The sequence below is a fragment of the Desmodus rotundus genome, chromosome 13 (genome assembly GCF_022682495.2).
Source record: "Desmodus rotundus isolate HL8 chromosome 13, HLdesRot8A.1, whole genome shotgun sequence".
Classification (NCBI taxonomy): Eukaryota; Metazoa; Chordata; class Mammalia; order Chiroptera; family Phyllostomidae; genus Desmodus; species Desmodus rotundus.
This window is the reverse complement of record NC_071399.1, coordinates 54,631,765-54,651,606: the sequence shown is the minus strand read 5'-3', so window position 1 is coordinate 54,651,606 and position 19,842 is coordinate 54,631,765. Positions and strand designations below refer to the sequence as shown.

Sequence of the window (19,842 nt, the reverse complement as noted above, 5' to 3'; positions counted from 1 at the left end):
GCTGAAAGATTAGAAAAAACTCCCATTCTGAGAGGTGATACACAGATAAAAGTTCACAAGGGCAAAAGATGCATTATGGGAGGTCAAGTAAGATGCATTACAAACGTACCTACCATCTTTCTGCCAATTAACATCTCAAAAAAAAAAAAAAAGTAAAATATAACAAGAGCCTCCATTTTAGAAACACATTTCTTCCCATCTCCCAGTGGTGAAACTCTCTAGACACCAATGGTCCTGTCTGCCTTCTTTGGCTTCCTGTCAATAACAGGCACAGAAGACCCAAAAGGAAGAAAACAAAGGTTACAAATAAAACATGATGTTTCTGTCAGCCAGACAGCACCACTTTCCTTGGAATCCACAGGACTACTGAGAGGTACTAGAGAACTTTAAAAATCAGGTTGTCACTTGCTATTTAGGATTGAAATAGAAAGCCCTTTGTACTAGTTGTTAACATTCTGAATAATACTTAAAAACAGTACTCTATTTATAATTTATCTTCTAATATAGCACCATTATTTCTGGAGAGCTTGCAGCAAGACTAAAATGGCCTTATTCCAACCACCAAAATCAATTCCTTTGTACAAATTTGATAGAGGCAGCCTATGTACCATTTGAAAAAGCTCACTGACCTGTGAAGCCTGGCATTTGTACCATAAAATTTGGACCTTATTTGATGAAGTTATTGAACACTGAACTTACCTCATCTAAGATTTGAAAGCAATCATACATACTTGTACTTTTTCTCTTTAGGAGGATGTTTTACATAAGAAAAAAAACAAGGTATTTGTTTGGATTTGGGTAAAGAATGTACTTAATAAAAGCTCTAAGTTGATTTTGAGTGTGATGCTGGAGGTTCATTGCCAAGTAGAAATGGTGGAGATTTTTTTTCTCAAATCAAACAAACCTTTTTCCTTGAGTTTTGTACAAAAAATGGGTGTGGGCAGGGCACGGGTGCAACAGCTGTGCAGGGGTCTAGAAGTGGGCAATGGTGCCATCCGCCTCTGACAGGTTATCTAGGATGATGTGGGGCATGGTGTCAATCTTCTCAGTCAACTCCCCGAACTCCATGGTGCTCAGGTATAGGTAGCAGTTGAGCAGCTTCCGGTCCAGGATGTGGTGCATGGCATTTAGTAGGGTGCACAGGTCTATGTTGAGACATGATGAGGCAGTATGGTGGTCAGCGCATTCTGCAACATCAACAGACCCTGATAAGTCTTTTCCTGAATGGGCAACAGGAGCCCGATGCCACCATCCAGTGTGGCAAACCACATAATGTGTTTGCTCTTCCACAGGACCGACTTCTCATCAGGCCCCATGGCAGCCTGCCTCCTTCCACTAGAAGGTGGGGCACCCACATGAAATCGTGGCCAGGGCAGCAGGTGTGTACCACCAAAGCTCTCTCTGGCCTCTAACAGGTACGTGTACACTATCAGGTTGTGGTCACAGTCAGGCACCAGGAAACCCAGCTGGGCATTGTCCACCATGAAGCCCACACTGTTCACTTCCAGGGGCTTTGTGTCCAGGCAACAAAGCTTAACGTCTTGCTTGCCTCCCTGTAGCACAGCAGCAAGATACTCTTCATGACATCTGGGGCCAGGTTCAAGTTCTTGGCTGATTATCTGGTAGATGTACAGCTGCTGGGGATTACTGTTAAAAGGCGATAGAAATGTGTGTGTGTGGCAGGACGGGGGGCGGGGGGAGGGGAGATAATGTAACATTTGAATAGGAGTCTATTTTCTTCACTAGATTGCTAGTTAAAAGTTTATTTTCATATACACTAATCTTAGAATTCAGGGCAGATGAATGATGCACAAAAAGTATCTGCTATGTTAAATAGAAATAATAAAGAAGAACCTTCACACTTCTTAATATTTGTCTCTACAATGATCCATACAAGATCGAATCTGATGATTTTTCACTGCTAATTGCAGTGATCGTAGACATTGACCTTTAATAGTAAACAAAAGCAGTCCAAACACAACTCAATCCACCTTATTCATAAAAAAGGAGCAAGTTTAGTTGTAGCCATTCAACATTATTTAACAAGATCACAAAAATACTGGTAATTAATAGGCTGAACCATGGGTGAAAATTGCCTGCACAACTCTAATGTCATCATGGGTTCACATCACTTATGAGGGATCCTGCATAAAAGATGACCAAATGTCACAAACCCGGGAGGGCCTAAACACATTGGCTGCCGTGTAGCAAGAGTCAAGCGTTTCAGGATTATTCTGAGACTCCTTGTTTGGTGGGTGCAGTTTTATTTAAGCTCCATCAATTTCTTTTTTTTCTCTCTCTCTTTTTTAAAAATAGCTTTATTGAGGTATAATTTATATACCATAAGTTCACCAATTTTTAATATATAATTCACTCCATCCATTTCTTTAATAATTGGACCAAATTGATAAAGCAGACACTTGATAATTCAGATAAATCCTAAAGGCTTCAGTTCAATAGCCAACTGCATACATTTAATTGTACTCAATAAAATTCATAAATCACTTCTCAAATTGTGACTTTGTTTCTACAAATCTTCAAAATGAGCTATTCTTTTATGTATAGGTTATTTGCTACCAGAATTCCCAGTCTTCACTATTAGATTCACTTTGAGTCTGGATACATGCCTATCTCACGGAAGGTAAGAGTATGGTGGGGTGACAGTAAGATGACCTCTGTGATCGTGGAAATAGGTTGTCCTCTTAGGGCTTCACTCTAAAACTAGCAAATAGGGGGTCAGAACATAGGTATACAGACTCACCACAAAGAAGCAGAATACCTCTCAGGAAAACAACTTTTGCCCCTAACCTACTAGAAGCTGTTAGCCAGCCGTATCCATGACTCTTATTTGAAGGGCACTGAAACGGTTGCACTGTGTGTTCATGGGCTAGTTCTACAAAGCATGCAGACAGAAGTAACTCCTTCCAGTGCCCCATCATTAAGCAGCTGTTGGTAATTTGGCTTCCTATGTAGCTTGCCTACAAGGTGAGATAAGCTAATCAAGCAAATTTGAATATATAGTCTACTTGATATTGCATTTATCAACATAAATTATAATAGCTAACCATTGTTGCTTACTGCATGCCAGACAGCATTCTTTATTATCTTGTTCAGTCCTCTCAACAGGACTGAGAGCTAAGTCACTCATCTAGGTCACACAACTAGTTAGTGGAGATGCCAGGAACTGAAGTTAGGAAGAAACATCCATCTGGAATGTGTATTCTTCACCACTGTTCTCCCAAGTACCTGATTTTAATCTTTAGGGTTGCTGTAAGCTTTCATATCACTAATTAGCATACTAACACCTGTCATTTGTGCAGCACTAATAATATTGCTTCTGATGCTGAAGGACTAACCCCCAAACCACAGAGAATTCCCCAAGAAAACACCACCCTGTTGGGTGAGCCACTATCCCTTGGTCCCCAGGAAATATCTCCATACACTGCTATCCCTGTGCACCATCACTTTCAAATCCCTCACTTGAAGAAATTAACTATGTTCTCTGTTTTCTTTCTGCAGTTTCCATTTGACTTGGTTCAGATTATTTGTCACTTGAGTGAGACAGTGTGATCCCCTGCATCACTGGGAATGCAAGAAGTTGGATTTCTTGTTTGAATTATTTCAGAATGTTAGTGATTAGCCTCCTGATTATGAAAACCAAATCTCTAGACTCTGCTTTGACATCTTCCAAATATCACCCAAATTTAGACAGTTGAAGACGTGGGAGTGAACGCAATGGGAATTCACAACACGATTGCTGGCTCCGACGTGTCATGCGTGGAAACTGGGCTCAGTGTCCTTCTATTTTTGACATGAGTAAATAGTCCAAGTCTTTCTCCCCATTATTTATCTTATTCCTTATCTAAGGTAAAATTAGTTCATCCTTACATGGATTAACACTTTCAGATACGTTAAAAGTGTATGAATAGGTTCTACTTGTTTTCATGCCCTAGTTAAATAGCTGAAACGTACATTTCTGAATATATATGGCATCATGTCAGTGTGTGGTATTTGCCTGACTCCCCTTTTAGTACATTTTTGGTAATATATTACTAGGCTTTTAAAAAGATAAAGTGCTTTATAGACATTGCTCATCATAATTCAACATTACCCAAAATGTGTTCTGTAGAACATCAATTACACGGAATGTTAATAGAAGTAACCCAAAAGAAAGAAGTTATAAGGCTTCCCTGTTTTGTAGTTTAAGATTAACATGTGCTTTATAAATCAGCCTCGAAGTCTCAAAATTGGAGAGAGGGGAGATTTTAGATACTGTTCTACATTTCAGTTGTTTTCTCAGAAACACTGAGTTAAATGAGTCTCTCTACTGAATGACTTCTGAGAGCCTAATTTACTACATATTATGTTTTATGAATCTCTGAGGGAGGATGAAAACATATACTGGTGTTCCTCTAACTGTATGTGGTGAAGAATTGGTTTGGGTTTTTTTTCCCAATTCATAGAGGAGCATTTATTTTACTAAAATATAATAAAAGTAATTTACTAGAAAACTGAAGTAAAAACAATAAATGCATTCAAAATATAATCAATTTTTATTATTAGATTTAATAGATGTGAAATTCTATTCTATTCAAGTCTATTCTCTCTCGGTTTTTGTCTGTATCACATCACAGGCAGGAAACAAGTGTTTAGCTGGTATTAGCCCACGGACCACACTCTGAGTGGCACAGGACATTGGATTTGCCACACATATTTGATCACAAATCTTGATTTACATCTTGAAAATGCTGCTTTATTTTCAAAATCTGATTTGTTGCTTATCCAGTTTAATTACCATAAGAGGAAAATCACCTCAAAAATAGTCAAAGAGTAAGGTTAAATTTTGTTATTTTAAAATTAAGTGGTAGACATGATCAAAGTGAACTGATAGTTTGGTTTGGCATCCAAAGGTATAGAAGGTGGGGCAGAATAAGAAGATATAAAAAAATAATCGCCTGGTCATTGTTCTCTACTGATATCTGCAAAGTCCAACCAAAGCAAAAGCTAGTTGGAAGAAGAAGAGAAAAAATATGCAATGCCTGCTTTCATTAGAGTTCATCTGAATACATTTCTACAACAAGGAGATAGATTCTTCCACCCTGGAGGTAACAGCATGCTGTGCAAACCACAGGAGTTACTGGAATTCCAACTAACTGATTATTTCCTCTCTAATCACTTTAGATTGATCATTCACATTTTAAGGTGACAATTTTGTACCTAGTAATGTGTCAGATTCTGTATCTTTCAGATTGTGAGCCTCTTTTGTAATATGAATGTCTAAAGGTTTCTTAAGAGCTGTTGGTGTTTTGTCTAAGGTTTTGTCCCTCATCAGATATGTTAAATTATAAAATCATAAAACACAGTTATAAAAAGTGCCCTTGTCTAGAAAAAAAGATTAATTGTGAAATTCAACTCAAAGTTTGAGCCAGTGGAAGAGTCCTAAAAAGAAAGCAAAAAGTCTTTATTGATGCTGTTGTTTTGACACTGTTGTTGAAGCCCAAACCCAATTGCACTTGAAAGTAGTTTCAGGTTGTAAAAATGAGCACTTCCTACAGAAAATTATTTTAACCAGAACTTAAATATATAGGAAGGCATGTGTGGTTGTCTGTCAGTCTTCACAATGTTTTTTAAGAAAGGTGAAAACTTGTGCTCTACATACATGGAAAAGGTACTTGAATCAGGGTAATCATAATGGAAATGTATATTATTATAGAAGAAATAGATTATTCAGTTTTAGAATCTTTTTAAAAGACATGTCATTTTTGAAAACTAAATGAATGCATCTGAGACAGGGATAGCATTGTCAATATTTGAGGTCAGGCCCTGGCAGGGTAGCTCAGTTGATTAGAGCATCGTCCCAATACACGAACGTTCGTGAGTTTGATCTCCAGTCACAATACATACAAGAAGCAACCAATGAATGTAAAAATAAGTGGAATAACAAATTGATGTTTCTCTTTCTCTTAAAAGAAAAATCAATAAACAAAAAATAAAATAAAATATTTGAGATCAGAATTACCATTCATTATCCTTTTACCAAAGACTGACTCAGTTGTCTGGAAATCCACATCTAATAGTACAATCAGAGAAAAAAAAATGATACTATTACTAAGACTATCTTCACAGACTTGGCTTGTGTGGCTCAGTGGATTGAGCACTGGCCTGTGAGTCAAAGGGTCACCAGTTTGATTCCCAATCAGGTCACATGCCTGGGTTGCAGGCCTGGTCCCCAGCAGGGGGCATGTGAGAGGCAACCACACATTGATGTTCCTCTCCCTTTTTTTCTCGCTCCTTTCCCCTCTCTAAAAATAAATTAATTAAATCTTTATAAAAAAAAAAAAAAAACTTTCCACTTACCTAGAAACCTAGGGAACTCATAAGTAAAATGTTGTTGATTTCAGGTGACCTTTTCTCTCCTGTACTTTTTACTTTTCTAATGTCCCACTTAAACACATGGAAAGGTTATTGTCTTACTGTAATCAGACACATAAGAATTGGAAATGGTGATGGAAATTTGGCCTTCTCATAGAGTCAAGCTATGCCACAGGTTTCTCAACATTATGATGTAAGCAGGGTAAGCCCTGTAGACGGGTACTACATGTTCTGTCATATGCAAAGTAACATGATCTTCACCTTGCCCTCCAAATTTATCTTCCCCTGAATGTTATTATCTCATATTCTCAGCCTTGGAATTACTATTTGAATTGAGATGCAAAGTTCTCATAATATCAGTATCTTTCATTAATACCTTAATAGAGATGGTATTTTAAATACATTAGCCTTAGTCATTGCAGACTTTGAAGACATGGGATGCAGACGGTATAACAATGGTAAAAAGGAGGTGAGACATTTTACATCCATTGAGCATTGAGTGGTGAAAAAGGACAAAGTGAAAGGGTATCATAGGGGGAAGGTAAGGACCGAAGACAAGATGCTTCCATGTATGGCTTTGCCTGGAGACCACTAATGTGAAGTGCCTAGCCCACTCTAGTACATAGCAGATGCTCAGTGAACAGTCTTCCCTTTCTCTTCTCCTCTGCTAAGGAAGCCCCTGGTCTAGGAGATTAGTTTACATCACAATAAACCTGAGCTGGACTTCCCTGATTTGTAGTTTGAGATTAACATGCACTTTATAAATCTTAACCTCAAAATCTCAAAATTAGAGAAAGGGAAAATTTTCAATACTATCATACATTTCAGTTATTTTTTTATTTCATTTATTTATTTACATTTTCAAAAATAGTGTGTTGGCAGTGCTACATTAAACTTACAAGGGCATTACCTCCCTTTGTCTACTCAACAGAGTCCTAAAGTACTAAAAATAGGTCGTGTAATGTCCATTCAAGATGTGAGGAAACCCAGGCATAGAATGGGTAACAAAGATGAGGGTTAACAGAACATCACTGCATGCAATGCTCTATTAATCCACCATTTCAACCCTTAAAAATGGTGTGCTGTACTCTGAAGCCATTTGTGTAGCACTGGGTCAGGACCCGATAGTTTTGAAGCTCTATGAAGGACAAGAACTGGCTCTTATCACTGCTGTATTGTAGGAACCATCAACAAAATCTCACATGTATTAGATGTTCAATATTTATTTGTTAAATCTTTGAGTATATAGAAGAGAAGCTACTGAGAAAGAGTTGAGGAAGAACATGAAAAACATGGAACTTAGCAAGATATATACATTTTTTAATTTCACAAAATAAAACTAGGGCTCATAGTACAAGTGTATCATTATAACGGGTACCTCTGGTGCCCTGGATCAAACTTCTTGCCACCTCAGATTTCAGCAGCAGCTACAGTGGACGGGTGTATCATGTACAGACTCATACTCCACAGATGTCCCCACCTCATGCTTGCCCTTGTACCTTTCTGCTGACTGCCCCAGAACCTTTACTAATGCTTCTAAATCTCCTCTGTCCACATATACATGCAATCCAGAAATGCAGGGGAGTAAATGCTTTCTCAAACCAAGGAGGATGTGAGCCCCAGGATAAATCAACCTTCCCTCATTGAGAAGACAATTTTGATAGGAATTCCATTTGCTACCAGGACAGAATTAAGCCCCCACTGCTTACAGCATGGCTTACAAAATGTACCCTTAAAATGGGCTTTTCGTCTTTCTCCTCTCTCTCTCCCAACTCCTTCACTTCTTTTCCCTGAGATGAATTCCCAAAGAATCTATTTGCATCAAGCCTTTGACTCTGGCTCCACTTTCAGGGAAAGCCAACCTAAGACAATTATTAAAAAGATATATTGACTAGAAGTCAAAGTTTGGCAGGAAATATGTCCAAGACAATAAACAATTATAATTAGTGCAGCAAGCATTTTGATAGTGGAAATATAGTGAGCCAAAGTCAAGACCAACCTTCAGCTATTAAGAAACGCCATGGAACCCAGCTGTTAACACAGTCCACTACTTTTACACTGCCTGGTATCCAGTTCCTACACTGGGCCTCAGAGGGCCTCCCCACATCCACCTGGTTCCCTCAGTCTCTCTCCTAGATGACCAAGAATGCCTCACACTCCAACAACTAAAGGGGCTCTTGAGACCTTACTCCAGAGTCATGACTATTACATGGTCTTGCTGATCATACTGATGCTGCGCTGATTGTTAAGTATTTTTTTTCCTTGATTATTTTTTTTAATTTTTTATTGTTATTCAATTACAGTTGTGTGCCTTTTCTCCCCATCCCTCCACCCCACCCCAGCCAAATCCCCCTCCCTCCCCCACCTCCACCCTCCCCCTTGATTTTGTCCATGTGTCCTTTATAATAGTTCCTGTAATCCCCTGTCCTCACTGTCCCCTCCCCACTCCCCCCTGTCCATTGTTAGATTGCTCTTAACTTCAATGTCTCTGGTTATATTTTGTTTCCTTTTTTTTTCTTCTATTTATTATGCTCCAGTTAAATGCCATCTTTGGTTATCACAATGCATAGGAAATATGAGTACACCTAATTTTAGGTATGGGGGAAACAGTTATCAAAAGATATTACTGAGGAACTGACAGTAAAGCTGGAAAGGTGTTGCTCACAAAACCAACTCATACAAAAATCCAGAGATGAGAGAAGTATAGCCCTTTGGAGGAAGCAAAAGAAATTCAGCATGGCTAGACAGAACTATAGAGTCTATATCATAGGTGCAGTTAGGAGCTGAAGCTTTTCCTAAAGCCACTGCAGCAAGAGAGGCTCCAATCAGAGAGGTCACCTGGCCTTCACATCTAACTCGGGGTATGAGGTCCTTGCCCAGGGATACATAAGCTCTTGAAATTAGCTCTTTTCCAATGTCTTTCCCTAAAAAAAAGTGAACTTTTATTGTCTGCTTGCTTCCAGCTTGCTAGGAGCAATTAATTTATTTGTATTAATTTATTTGTATTTATCTCCACTTCACAGGTGAGGAAGCTGAGTCTGAGAGAGGTGAATTTGGCCAAAGTTATAGTGCTAGAAAGTAGTAAATCTGGCTCCTGAATTCCCACGTTTTACAACTTAGAGAGTCTAATGCAATTTCAAATTAAGGATATGATATTCAGAAGCTGTTCTACACAGTGTTTTTCTCAGAGCTGGAGCTCAGTTTCAGCAGCATGAATCTATCCATATTAATAATGAGTGAACAGAAACCCAAGAGTCAATTATAGGAGTTTAAGTCTAAAAACACATCATGTTGGGTCAGCAAATCCCCATGCCAGTGATGAATTTCACCACATCATAAATATATAATGTACAGAAAATAGAAGAAAACTCAATGGCCAGTCAATGATTGACATTATAAAGAACATAGTTGGGATTTGGAGAGTAAATGGAGAAGAAAAGGTCGAAATATTTATAGATTTCAACTTCTCATTTACCAGTGAATGCAAGTGTGAGTGATCCAAACATCCTCAGTGGGTACCACAATTGTAGAACACACAAAAAGGTAGCGATCATATTTCCAAAACAAGGGACATGCTTCCCAATCTCGAAGAGTTTACAATTTTTAACAAAACCAAGATACATGCATAAACAAGTACAGCATAAAGCAGGATGTGATAAATGCTCTGAGACTGTCCAAACGAAGTATCGGGACTTTTGGAGGGCAAATCAGGGAAGGAAGTTTGTAGGATACAGACTTTGAGGTGGGTCTTACAGTTAGAAATGAGGAGGATGGGAACATTCCAAAGAGAAAGAAGAGGAAAAGCCAAAATGAGGAGGTAGTAAATACCATTTTGTAATTGAAGACATAGTAAGTAATTGAGATTGGTTCAGTATAGAATTACAGAGTACCGAGAAAGACACTCATTCATTTAATATGTTATGTTTATCCAGTGCTGGCTCTTTCCCAAGCATTGTATTAGGCACTGTGGATGGTTGGATACATTAGGAGATGAAATAAGCCTTATGGGGCTTATTTCCAGTGGGAGTGGCAGACAATAAAGAAGAAAAACAAATAAACAAAGTTATTAAGTTGAGATAAGTGATCTGAAGACTGAAAGGGTTTGTTGATTTTGCAGTGTGGAGGGCCTGCAATGCCAGGCAAAGGCACTGGACTTCCTTCTACAGGCAATGAGGAATTACGGAGGGTTTCTGGTCACAAGTGTGACGGGGAATGGCAACCAAAGTGGAGTTTTCAGACACAATCTCAGGATGGAATGTAAGAGAAAGGACTGGAGCAAGGGGGACCCTTTGGGAGGCTACTGCTGTAGTCCAGGCAGGAGTTAATGGGGGGCTAAATTAAGTAGTGAATGTGGACATTGAAAAGTATATATGGGACAAAATACTAAGGAGGGAAACACAGGCCTTGGTAGATAATTGGATGTGCTAAATGCAGGACAGGGAGGAACCACATTTAGCACCCGTACAACCAATGACAACAGTCGCGCCAGAGCAACCTGTGGAAACAGAAGGAGGTGGCTTTGAGATTTAAAGAAATGGAAAATTCTGATATAATATCTATTTGGAACTGTGTAATAGTCCACCAAGTTTAATGTTGAAGTCCCTACTGTGTACTAGGTATTGGCATGGGTGTTTCCAATAAGCACTAGGTTGGCCAAAAAGTCTGTATGCTTTTTTCTGTAAAATAAAAGACACATTTTACATTTTCACCAATAACTTTACTGATTTGGATATTTTGAGTATGTCAGCTATCTCCTGGTGTAATATTGATTTTCTTAATTAATGCCTCAATTTGATCGTTATCAACTTCAAGTGGTCTACCGGACTGTGGAGCATGATCCAGTGAGAAATCTCCTACATGAAACTTCACGAACCACTTCTGATACATTCAACCAGTCACAACACCTTCTCCATACACTGCACAAATCTCTTTTTGTGTTTCAGTTGCAATTTTACTTTTCTTGAAATAATAAAGCATAACATTTGGAAAATGTATATTTCTTCCATCTTCAATTAAATATGGCCACACAAAACTGCATCAGTTTTGATAAGTTGTTTTTTAAATACACGCTGATATGACATCTGTCACAATACATTCCAACAAAATTGTTTCAAATTAAGTTAATGGCAACTAAGCCCTATTAGAGCTATCTTATGGGAGAAAAAAACAAGCAAACTTTTTGGCCAACCCAATAGATAAAAAAAGCTTTCAATTTGAGTAACAAATTTGATCTGAAAACAGAGAGAGAAGGAAATTATTTATATAGACATAATAATTGAAACTTTAAAAAAGATGAAAATACTGAGAAACATTTGACATTACAGGTCATTGAGATTTCTTTTTATTTTTAGGTTGATTTATTTTTCTAACCCAGAGACAAAGGATAAGGCTAGTTACCTTCAGAAATATTTTCTATCAGGGCCATAATGCAATTTGCCTTAGGAACCTTCAACTAACACTGGCTTGAATACTCCCGGCTCTTTCTGTTCCCTTAAATAAGATGACTTTAAGGTTAAAACAAATTTAAAATTCTGAAATAATATCTATTTGGAAATGTCTATTAGTCCATCAAGATCAATAACTGCGTCCATACTAGGAACTGCCTTGGTGCTTCCAACAAGCAGATAAAAAGCCTGTGTGGTACTAGAAGCCCAGAGGTAAACGACAGTCCTTCTGCCAGAGTGTGAGAAGCAGCTTTTTATATCATTTTAAACTTAACTGCTTTTGGTATTTCTAAATATTCTTACCCTTTCACTTAAAAAATAAATTACAATTAGGAAAAACCCCGTCCTCAGTTCTCCCTGCCATTGCTTGTGTCTCTGTGGGTCCAGGTGCGCAGCCCAGGTATCAGTGGCTGTATGATGTCACTCACCTAACAGCAGGCAGGAAACAAGGTGGGGGAAGGGCAAAAGCAGCCTCTGAAGTCTGGCTTAGAAATCTATTCCCGTATTGCTAGTTTTTATTCTGGTGTGATGTCAAAGATTTGCTTGAAAGTAATTCCACACATGGACTATAGTAGATAGAGGTGAAGAGGAAACAAGATTGCTTGTGAGATATTTGTTGAAGCTGGGTAATGACCAAGTGGTGGTTCATCATACTATTCTCTTTACTCTTGTATGTGTTCACATTTTCCATAACAAAAGAGCACACTTTTCATGTGAAGTATGTCCCTAGAAGTAGGGCTGGGCCTTGATGCTGCTCCCCTCTGAAAGAAGCAGGAAGAAACTACAGAAAAGCCAGTGTTCCCAAGAGCTGCATCCTGAGATAGTCATAAATTGTATCTGCCTCACAAGGACCTTTTGAAGGTAGACTGAGCACACACCTTTACCCCCACATTCTCAAAAAGAATCATAATAAAATATCATACGTGGCATACAAAATAAAATTGATCCAAAAGAGCATTATGAATAGAAGGTTGATCTTCATTAGGGTACACTGCTGAATTTTTGAAAGATAGAAATAAACAGCCCTGGCTGGTGTGGCTCAGTGGACTGAATGCCGGCCTGCAAACCAAATGGTCGCTGGTTTGATTCCCAGTCAGGGCACATGCCTGAGTTGCTGGCCAGGTCCCCACTAGGGGGCACATGAGAGGCAACCACACATTGATGTTTCTCTCCCTCTCTTTCTCCCTCCCTTCCTCTCTCTCTAAACATAAATAAATAAATACAAAAAAGAAAGAAATATAGAAATAAACAGAATCATATTAAAATTAACCTGAACAAGGGGTGGCTTTAGAAACCACTCCTCATCACAGAATCTTGAAGAGGCTTGGACTCTCAAAGTATGAGAAGAAGAACACCAATCAGTGCAAGTACAAGTCGGTACAGTACACTTGTTTCCCTAGAACTCTGTGCAGAGATGCTAACAGTAGTGGTATTGGTCCCAGAGGGAAGCAGGAGACCAGCTCTCTGAAGAACCTAAATAAGCCATTTGGGAAGAACTGATAAAATTTGGGGGGAGAAACATACATATCATCTTATGTAATGAGGAGTCAAGAGACATTGCTTATGTTTTATATATCAAGAAATAAAGTTTTAAGTCATTACTTGAAATCATAAAGGTAGCCAGTAGAGGATCTAAAAATAATAACAAATGGGTAAGAGTAAAAGAAAAGACACGGGCTGGTGTAAGTATGTTGTATTTCTCATCTTTCACAAGAAAGGGGCAATACATACTGTCTGAAATCAGTAAATTGTGGTACAGAAGCACAGTATTCAGAGTTATACAAATAACCAACTGAAGAACTAGAAATAGTGAGAAGAATTATTAATAAAAACAGAAAACATGGGGCATGGGGCATTTTCTGTTTTTATTAATAATTCTGCTCACTATTTTCTGTTTTCAGTCCTCCCCAATGGCTTGTTAACCTTCTTCAGAGAGCTGATGGCCAACGCACCATAACTATTAGTAGCTCTGCCCTGAATGGTGAGGGAGTGGTTGGAGGTGGTTACCTTGGAGACATGAACGTGGTAGATGCAGAGCCTGAGAAGTAGTAGGAGAGTGCAAGAAGGTCTTAATTTTTAACCATGTTTTATTTATTGAAATATAATACATACGCTCAATTTAAATTGAAAAGCTCTTACTGATGAATCAAAAAAATCTGAGCTTATGAACCTTTTTCAAATATATCACTGAGACAGACTGTGCCAAGTGTAGGCAGAATGGTATGTGACAATATCACAATTATTAAATAAAATGGTAAGCCCATGGCAGAAATGACTACAAGTCACTTTGAAGAGAATTCTCACAATGGAGACTAGTGTTGCCATAAGTAGTTCAGTTGGATATTTGCTAATGCTTCTTGGTTGTTTGTTCCATGAATAATTTCTTATATATTAAATGCATAAAAATAAATTATGTTTAGAAAATAAAATGTGTGCATTTTAACTAGTAGCAAATATCTCCATAAAATACATAAATATACAAACATACAGTGACAGCCTATTAGTGAGCAGAGAAAAATATACATATGCAAACAGAAACAGATTAATTAAAATACACTGACCTATTATTGAAAAGAAATAATATATGCATATGCAAAAAAACACAAAGTCTAGTGAAATTATATAATATATGCAGAAGAGAACAATTAGCAGCTTATAAAATATGAATGCTGAATTACTAAGACACATTGGAAATAAGATTGCTAACCTTGAACAATAAATGCTTTAGAGGTACAATCTAAAATGTTAGTGGAAAGAGGAAAACAATAGTAATATTAATACCAACATATTTGATTTTCCAACAGTGGAGCTATTGATTATTTCCTGCGGCACTTTGGTTGGAAACAACCATTTGTCTAATATAATTTTATTTTAGTTATTATTCCCAACAGCTACTTTTTCAAATAGCAAATGCAAAATAAAACCAGATTTGAAAAATTTAGAAGCTTTTTTCCAGTGAGTTGAAGTAGACAAAACCTCAAAATAGAAACACATTATAAAGAAAGATTGATTTGGTCAAGCTAGGCCACTGATATCAGAGAATTAGACTTTAAATTTGGGTCAGTAATTATTTAAGTATCTCTGTGCCTATCTCAAATTGGCAACCCAAAGTCCACAAAAACAGCCCCTGCAAACCATAAGAGGGTTGCACATGGAGAATTATGACAAGCCCCTGAGAAGGCATTCCATTTGTCTGGGTCCACTAAGTTTCATTGGAATCCAAACAGTCTTTTGGAGGATAAATGCCTTATCTGAGATGGGAAGACTGGCTGATAGAGGCTGATAGAGATGATAGATCTGAACCAGCCATCATTCTAGAGTTAGGAAAGCATCAAAACCTCCCTAATCCCAATAGCTTTGAGCTATCCAGACTCTGCCTCTCTGCCTCTCTCCCTCCGTTAACAGACTGGAGTTCCTAGCAGCCAATAGCCTGCCATATTTTTTCATAAGATCAGTCTTCTCACTGGTTACCTTTTATTTTTAATGAGTTCTGGAGCACAACTTACCATTTACATATTCTTGAGAACATGCTATTTTAGAGCTATATGTAGGTTAATATTCTTCCACCTATTAAAAAGAACCCTGGTCTCAGTAATGCGGACTTGCAGCCAGGGACCCTACACTGCTTATTTGCTGCCTCTTTCAATAATAGAATCATGCCATAATGAAACCTTTTTAATGTACGCTAATTTAATTGTGGAAACCCTGTCTGTTTCAACAAAAACCTTCCATAAGTAGCTTTAAAGATTAAGTTAGAGGAGGCAACTCTCATGCCATCTCCCAGTGGAAGTGTAATACATTGCGTGACATCCCTGCCTTTCTACATGGCACAATGGCAGGCTCAGATCTCCTTAACTTAGCTCCGAAATTAAAACTTGGGTTTATAAACCAATGAATCATTCTGCACAGTTGAGGGAGTTAGTTTTCAACCAATATCAGAACTTAATATTCTAACTGTGCTGAGAATTACAGAAGGGGGAATAGGGAGAATCTTCAGACAGATACAGTGATAGGTATAATAATTAGGTAATAACAATAGCCAAAATGTATTCAGCTTCAAATGTGTGTCATGAACTCTACTAAGTATTTGACTATATCCCTCAGAACAACTCAGGAGTAGGGCATCTTTACTGTCTCAGTTTTACAGAAGGTTTGGCACGGGTACCTGTATTACTTTGCTAGGGCTGTGGTAACAAGGTATCATCACTTGCTGGGTAGCTAAAACAGCAGAAATGTATTGTCTTCCCATTGTGGAGGCTAGAAGTCTGAGATCAAGGTTCCAGCAAAAAGTTGGTTCTTTCTGAGGCCTGTGAGAAGAAATCTGTTCCATGCTTCTCCCCCTAACTTCTGGTGGTGAGCAGAGAAAAATATACATGTGAAATCTTTGGCGTTGCTTGGATTGTAAAAGCATCACCCCAGTCTCCACCTTTATCTTCACATGGTATTTTCCTGAATGTGTCTGTGTCCAAATTACTCCTTTTTATAAGGACATCAGTCATGTTAGACTAAGGCCCACCTAATAACTTTATCTTTACTAATTATATCTGTGAGGACCCTATTTCCAAATAAGGTCAAATGCATAGATATGGTGGGGTTGTGACTTCAACATAAAATTTGTAGAGGATACAACTCAACCCTTAGGCAAGCTGTGCTAGGAATGGGGAGACCATTCCCAGTCCCCTTTTCTGTACCAATGTGCTTTCCCTAGGGCTTGGCCTTATTTACATTTTGAAATCTACTCTAGCAGTAGTTTCCTACCTACACCTTAGGCCAAGTGAAGGGAATCCTTGTGGCTCTGAGTGATCCAGCCTCATGCACCAGGAGACTATGATTTCCTTGCAGTCGTCATGAGATGTCTGTTTCCTCGAAACTCTGGTAGAAATGTGAAGCTGGTCAAAGATCCTGGGTGCCCCAGCTCAGCTCCAGCAGAGAGCACCTTCCTCATGTTATCCTTAGCATGGGTTATGATCCGACATTCTAGATCATGCATGGAAGGTCTGGTTATGAATAGAGTGGGTCCTAGGAGGTTCTTTGTGATGACAGCATGCCCTGAGAGTTCCTTCAGGTCCCTCGTAAGCTTCTAAGTACCATATACAAGGGGAACCACAGAAAAGAGACTGAGGGTTAGAAAGCAAATGTGTGTCAGCAAGAGAAAGAGAAAATATGTAGAGAAGGAAGTAACCTACAAGGAATCAGAAATGCAACATATTTATTGTCTCTCCCCCTTAAAGTAATCTTTTAACAATTGTATTCTTATAAATAATGATACCTTGCTTGTCCTTCATTTGCAGAGATCTAAAATAGAATCAGACTTCTGAATACATGAATATTTGGACAGGTGCCTTCCAGGGCAAGCAGTCTCTGGAGTACATTTTGTGGTTTATTAACATCATTACTAAGTCTCAACACAGAAATGTTAAAAATCAAACAATCTTCACAGCCTCTTTCCCTAGACTGACAGACAGCTACTGGATGTTTTACAGATAGAGAAAGTTCTGAACTTGCTCGTATCCACGATGCACCAGTGGGAGGGCTTCACAACAAAACAAGATTTACACAGGGTTGCCTAATGCTACCTTTCCAGGACTTGTTAGGAAAAACAGTTTACACAAAAAGATTCATTTCCCCTTAATTATCAGTCACTATTCTGCTTAATATGTCATAGTATTGTTACAGAACAGACCCGGGGCAGGGGAATGATGTACTATTACCGAATGGATCCACCCTTGCGCTCCAGCGGCCCCCCACCCTATACTAGGTTTGCCTTGCCTGCTGCCAGGGAAAAGATGTCTCTTGATGCCAGAGATTGGTGAAAAGGAAAGGGATTATTTATTTAAAGGGATATATAAACTTAAGAGTAATAACTTAACGTCTTCGTTGAGATCCCAAAGTCCTTTAGAATACCCACAAATATACAGTCCTTCCTTCCCCCTCTGCCCAGTCTAGGGTACTGTATCTCAGAAAAAGAAATAAAAGCCCATAGTTCTTCTCTGTACAAGCCTCATGGTCCCAAAAAGACACTGCGTGGCTGCTGTGCCTGGGTTTAAATCCCAGCACCAGTCATCCTCTGCTGCACCATTTCCGACTCCTCCCACAATTGGCCACAGCGGACAGCATTCCCGTATTTTTCCAGCTTTACTGGGCTGCCATAGTAAGTTCCGGCAGGTGTGGCCCTGTGGTGTGGAGCCAATCATCTCCAAGCTTTTACATAGGCTCTGTAACCAGGGTGAGTTGCCTCCCAGTTACATCATGGGTTAAAGTCACTCCCACCCCCCTGGCTCAAAGCATGGCCATAGTTGTTTAACATCTCTATGAAACTAGTTAAAGGTTATAAGTATGTTAAATGACCATTCTAGAGGTTATCTGCAAAACGGTTGCTATTCAAAACGACTCTCAATGGCCCTGCTCCATGCGTCCCATCCCTCAGCTCAGACTTCTGGGGATGAGGACATCCTATATATCTATATTTTTTAATATTTCCTGGACACTGAGTTCTGGACCCCATTACAAATCCCCATTTGGGCCCCCCCTTGGCTGCACCGTTATAGTGTGTCATGAGTCTTTCCCAGCAACACCAAAAAGAATGCATCAGCATTTAACAGGACTATCTCAAAACTGGTAAGATTGGTTCTCCCTGACTTAACATCCCTAAATGATTTGCCCGAGATTGTCCAAAATACTGTGATCCTTGGAAAGGCTCAGAGTCATTAATTCCCAGGCCACTGCTGGAACATCAGTCCATGTGCTCCGTCACCCCAGTCAGAACTCAGAGCACCTGCCTTCAGTCCTGTGAGAGGCCTCCTATGGCACTCACTGAGTTCTACTTACTATTCTTCAAGAGTAGATTGTGTAAATGGTTGATACCCAATGATTATAATTTGGCAGGGCACTATTACCTTATTAATTAGGTGAGCACTGTGTAATTTATTAGTGCCGGAGCACTGGGTGTTTTCTTTACTTATAATTGTTCTGAGCATACCCAGGGAATCTAAAATTGGAGCAGCTGGGGAATTATTAGCCTTGCCTGAGGGGAGAGAATGCAATAATCCCTTCTTGTGAATTCCAACCCATCCTCCAGGTAGAACAGGTGACTAGAGAAGGGCAGAAACTGGCACAGCATCCACTCCTTCCTGATTGCCCATGCTCCTTCCCCACCCTGCCCCACAGGCTCCAGAGACTTGGGGAAGCTGTGCTGTTTAAGAAGGAATTGCCTTTGGGGGCTCTGACATTTTTCCTGTGTGAATAACATTTATATTTATTCATTTCAATTACATGTATATTTTTCCTTTCAAAGATCTTTATTGACACATTGAGAAAAGTATATTTTTCTGAGAGAGATTTGCCAAGAAAAGCATGGATGTGATGCGGACTGTCATGCAAGCCGTTGAACCCACGCACAAAGCGGGTGCCTGGGCAACTCCAACCACGGCACTCGTGGGGCCCAGGTGGAAGAGGGACCCACGCATTCTCCATTCACGCATCTTCCCCACACTTTCCTTCTGGATGAGCAATCAGAGAAGCAGGGCGGCACTGGGCTAGAGATCCCTGGCTTTTGTCTCAATATCACAAGATTCCAGAAGAATCTTTCAGGTGTTAGAAATAAAGATCCCTCATAATGTCTAAAGGTATTGGGGTGCCTCGTGACAGGTTCAAATGCCTAACATATTTTCAACTCTCATTTAGGGAGAACAAAAATATTTCAAAAGAAAATCTTGAATTCAAATATATAAAGTTCTTGCTCATTTAGTTCTGTTCTTTTTATGATAATGCTACTTACAAAAGCAGTTTTCTTTTCATATGCTACCCCTTTTTTATAGTTTTCTTTTTAATTTTATTTTTCAATTATAGTTTATATTCCATATTATTTTGTATTAATTTCAGGTGTATAGGCTAGAGGTTAGATAAGCATATACTTTACATTATTCTCCTTGGCATTTCCAATACTCACCTGGAATCATACATAGTTATTACAATATTACTGACTTCCAATTGACTTTTGAGCAGCCCTGAAAGGTTGAGGTAAAAC

At 38.9% G+C, this 19,842-nt stretch overlaps 1 pseudogene; it reads right to left on the bottom strand.

Annotated features, from left to right (window-relative positions):
* Positions 1–972: 972 nt before the first annotated feature.
* LOC112312451 (cleavage and polyadenylation specificity factor subunit 1 pseudogene) lies at positions 973–1,582 on the bottom strand (annotated as a pseudogene).
* Between the last annotated feature and the right edge of the window lie 18,260 nt (positions 1,583–19,842).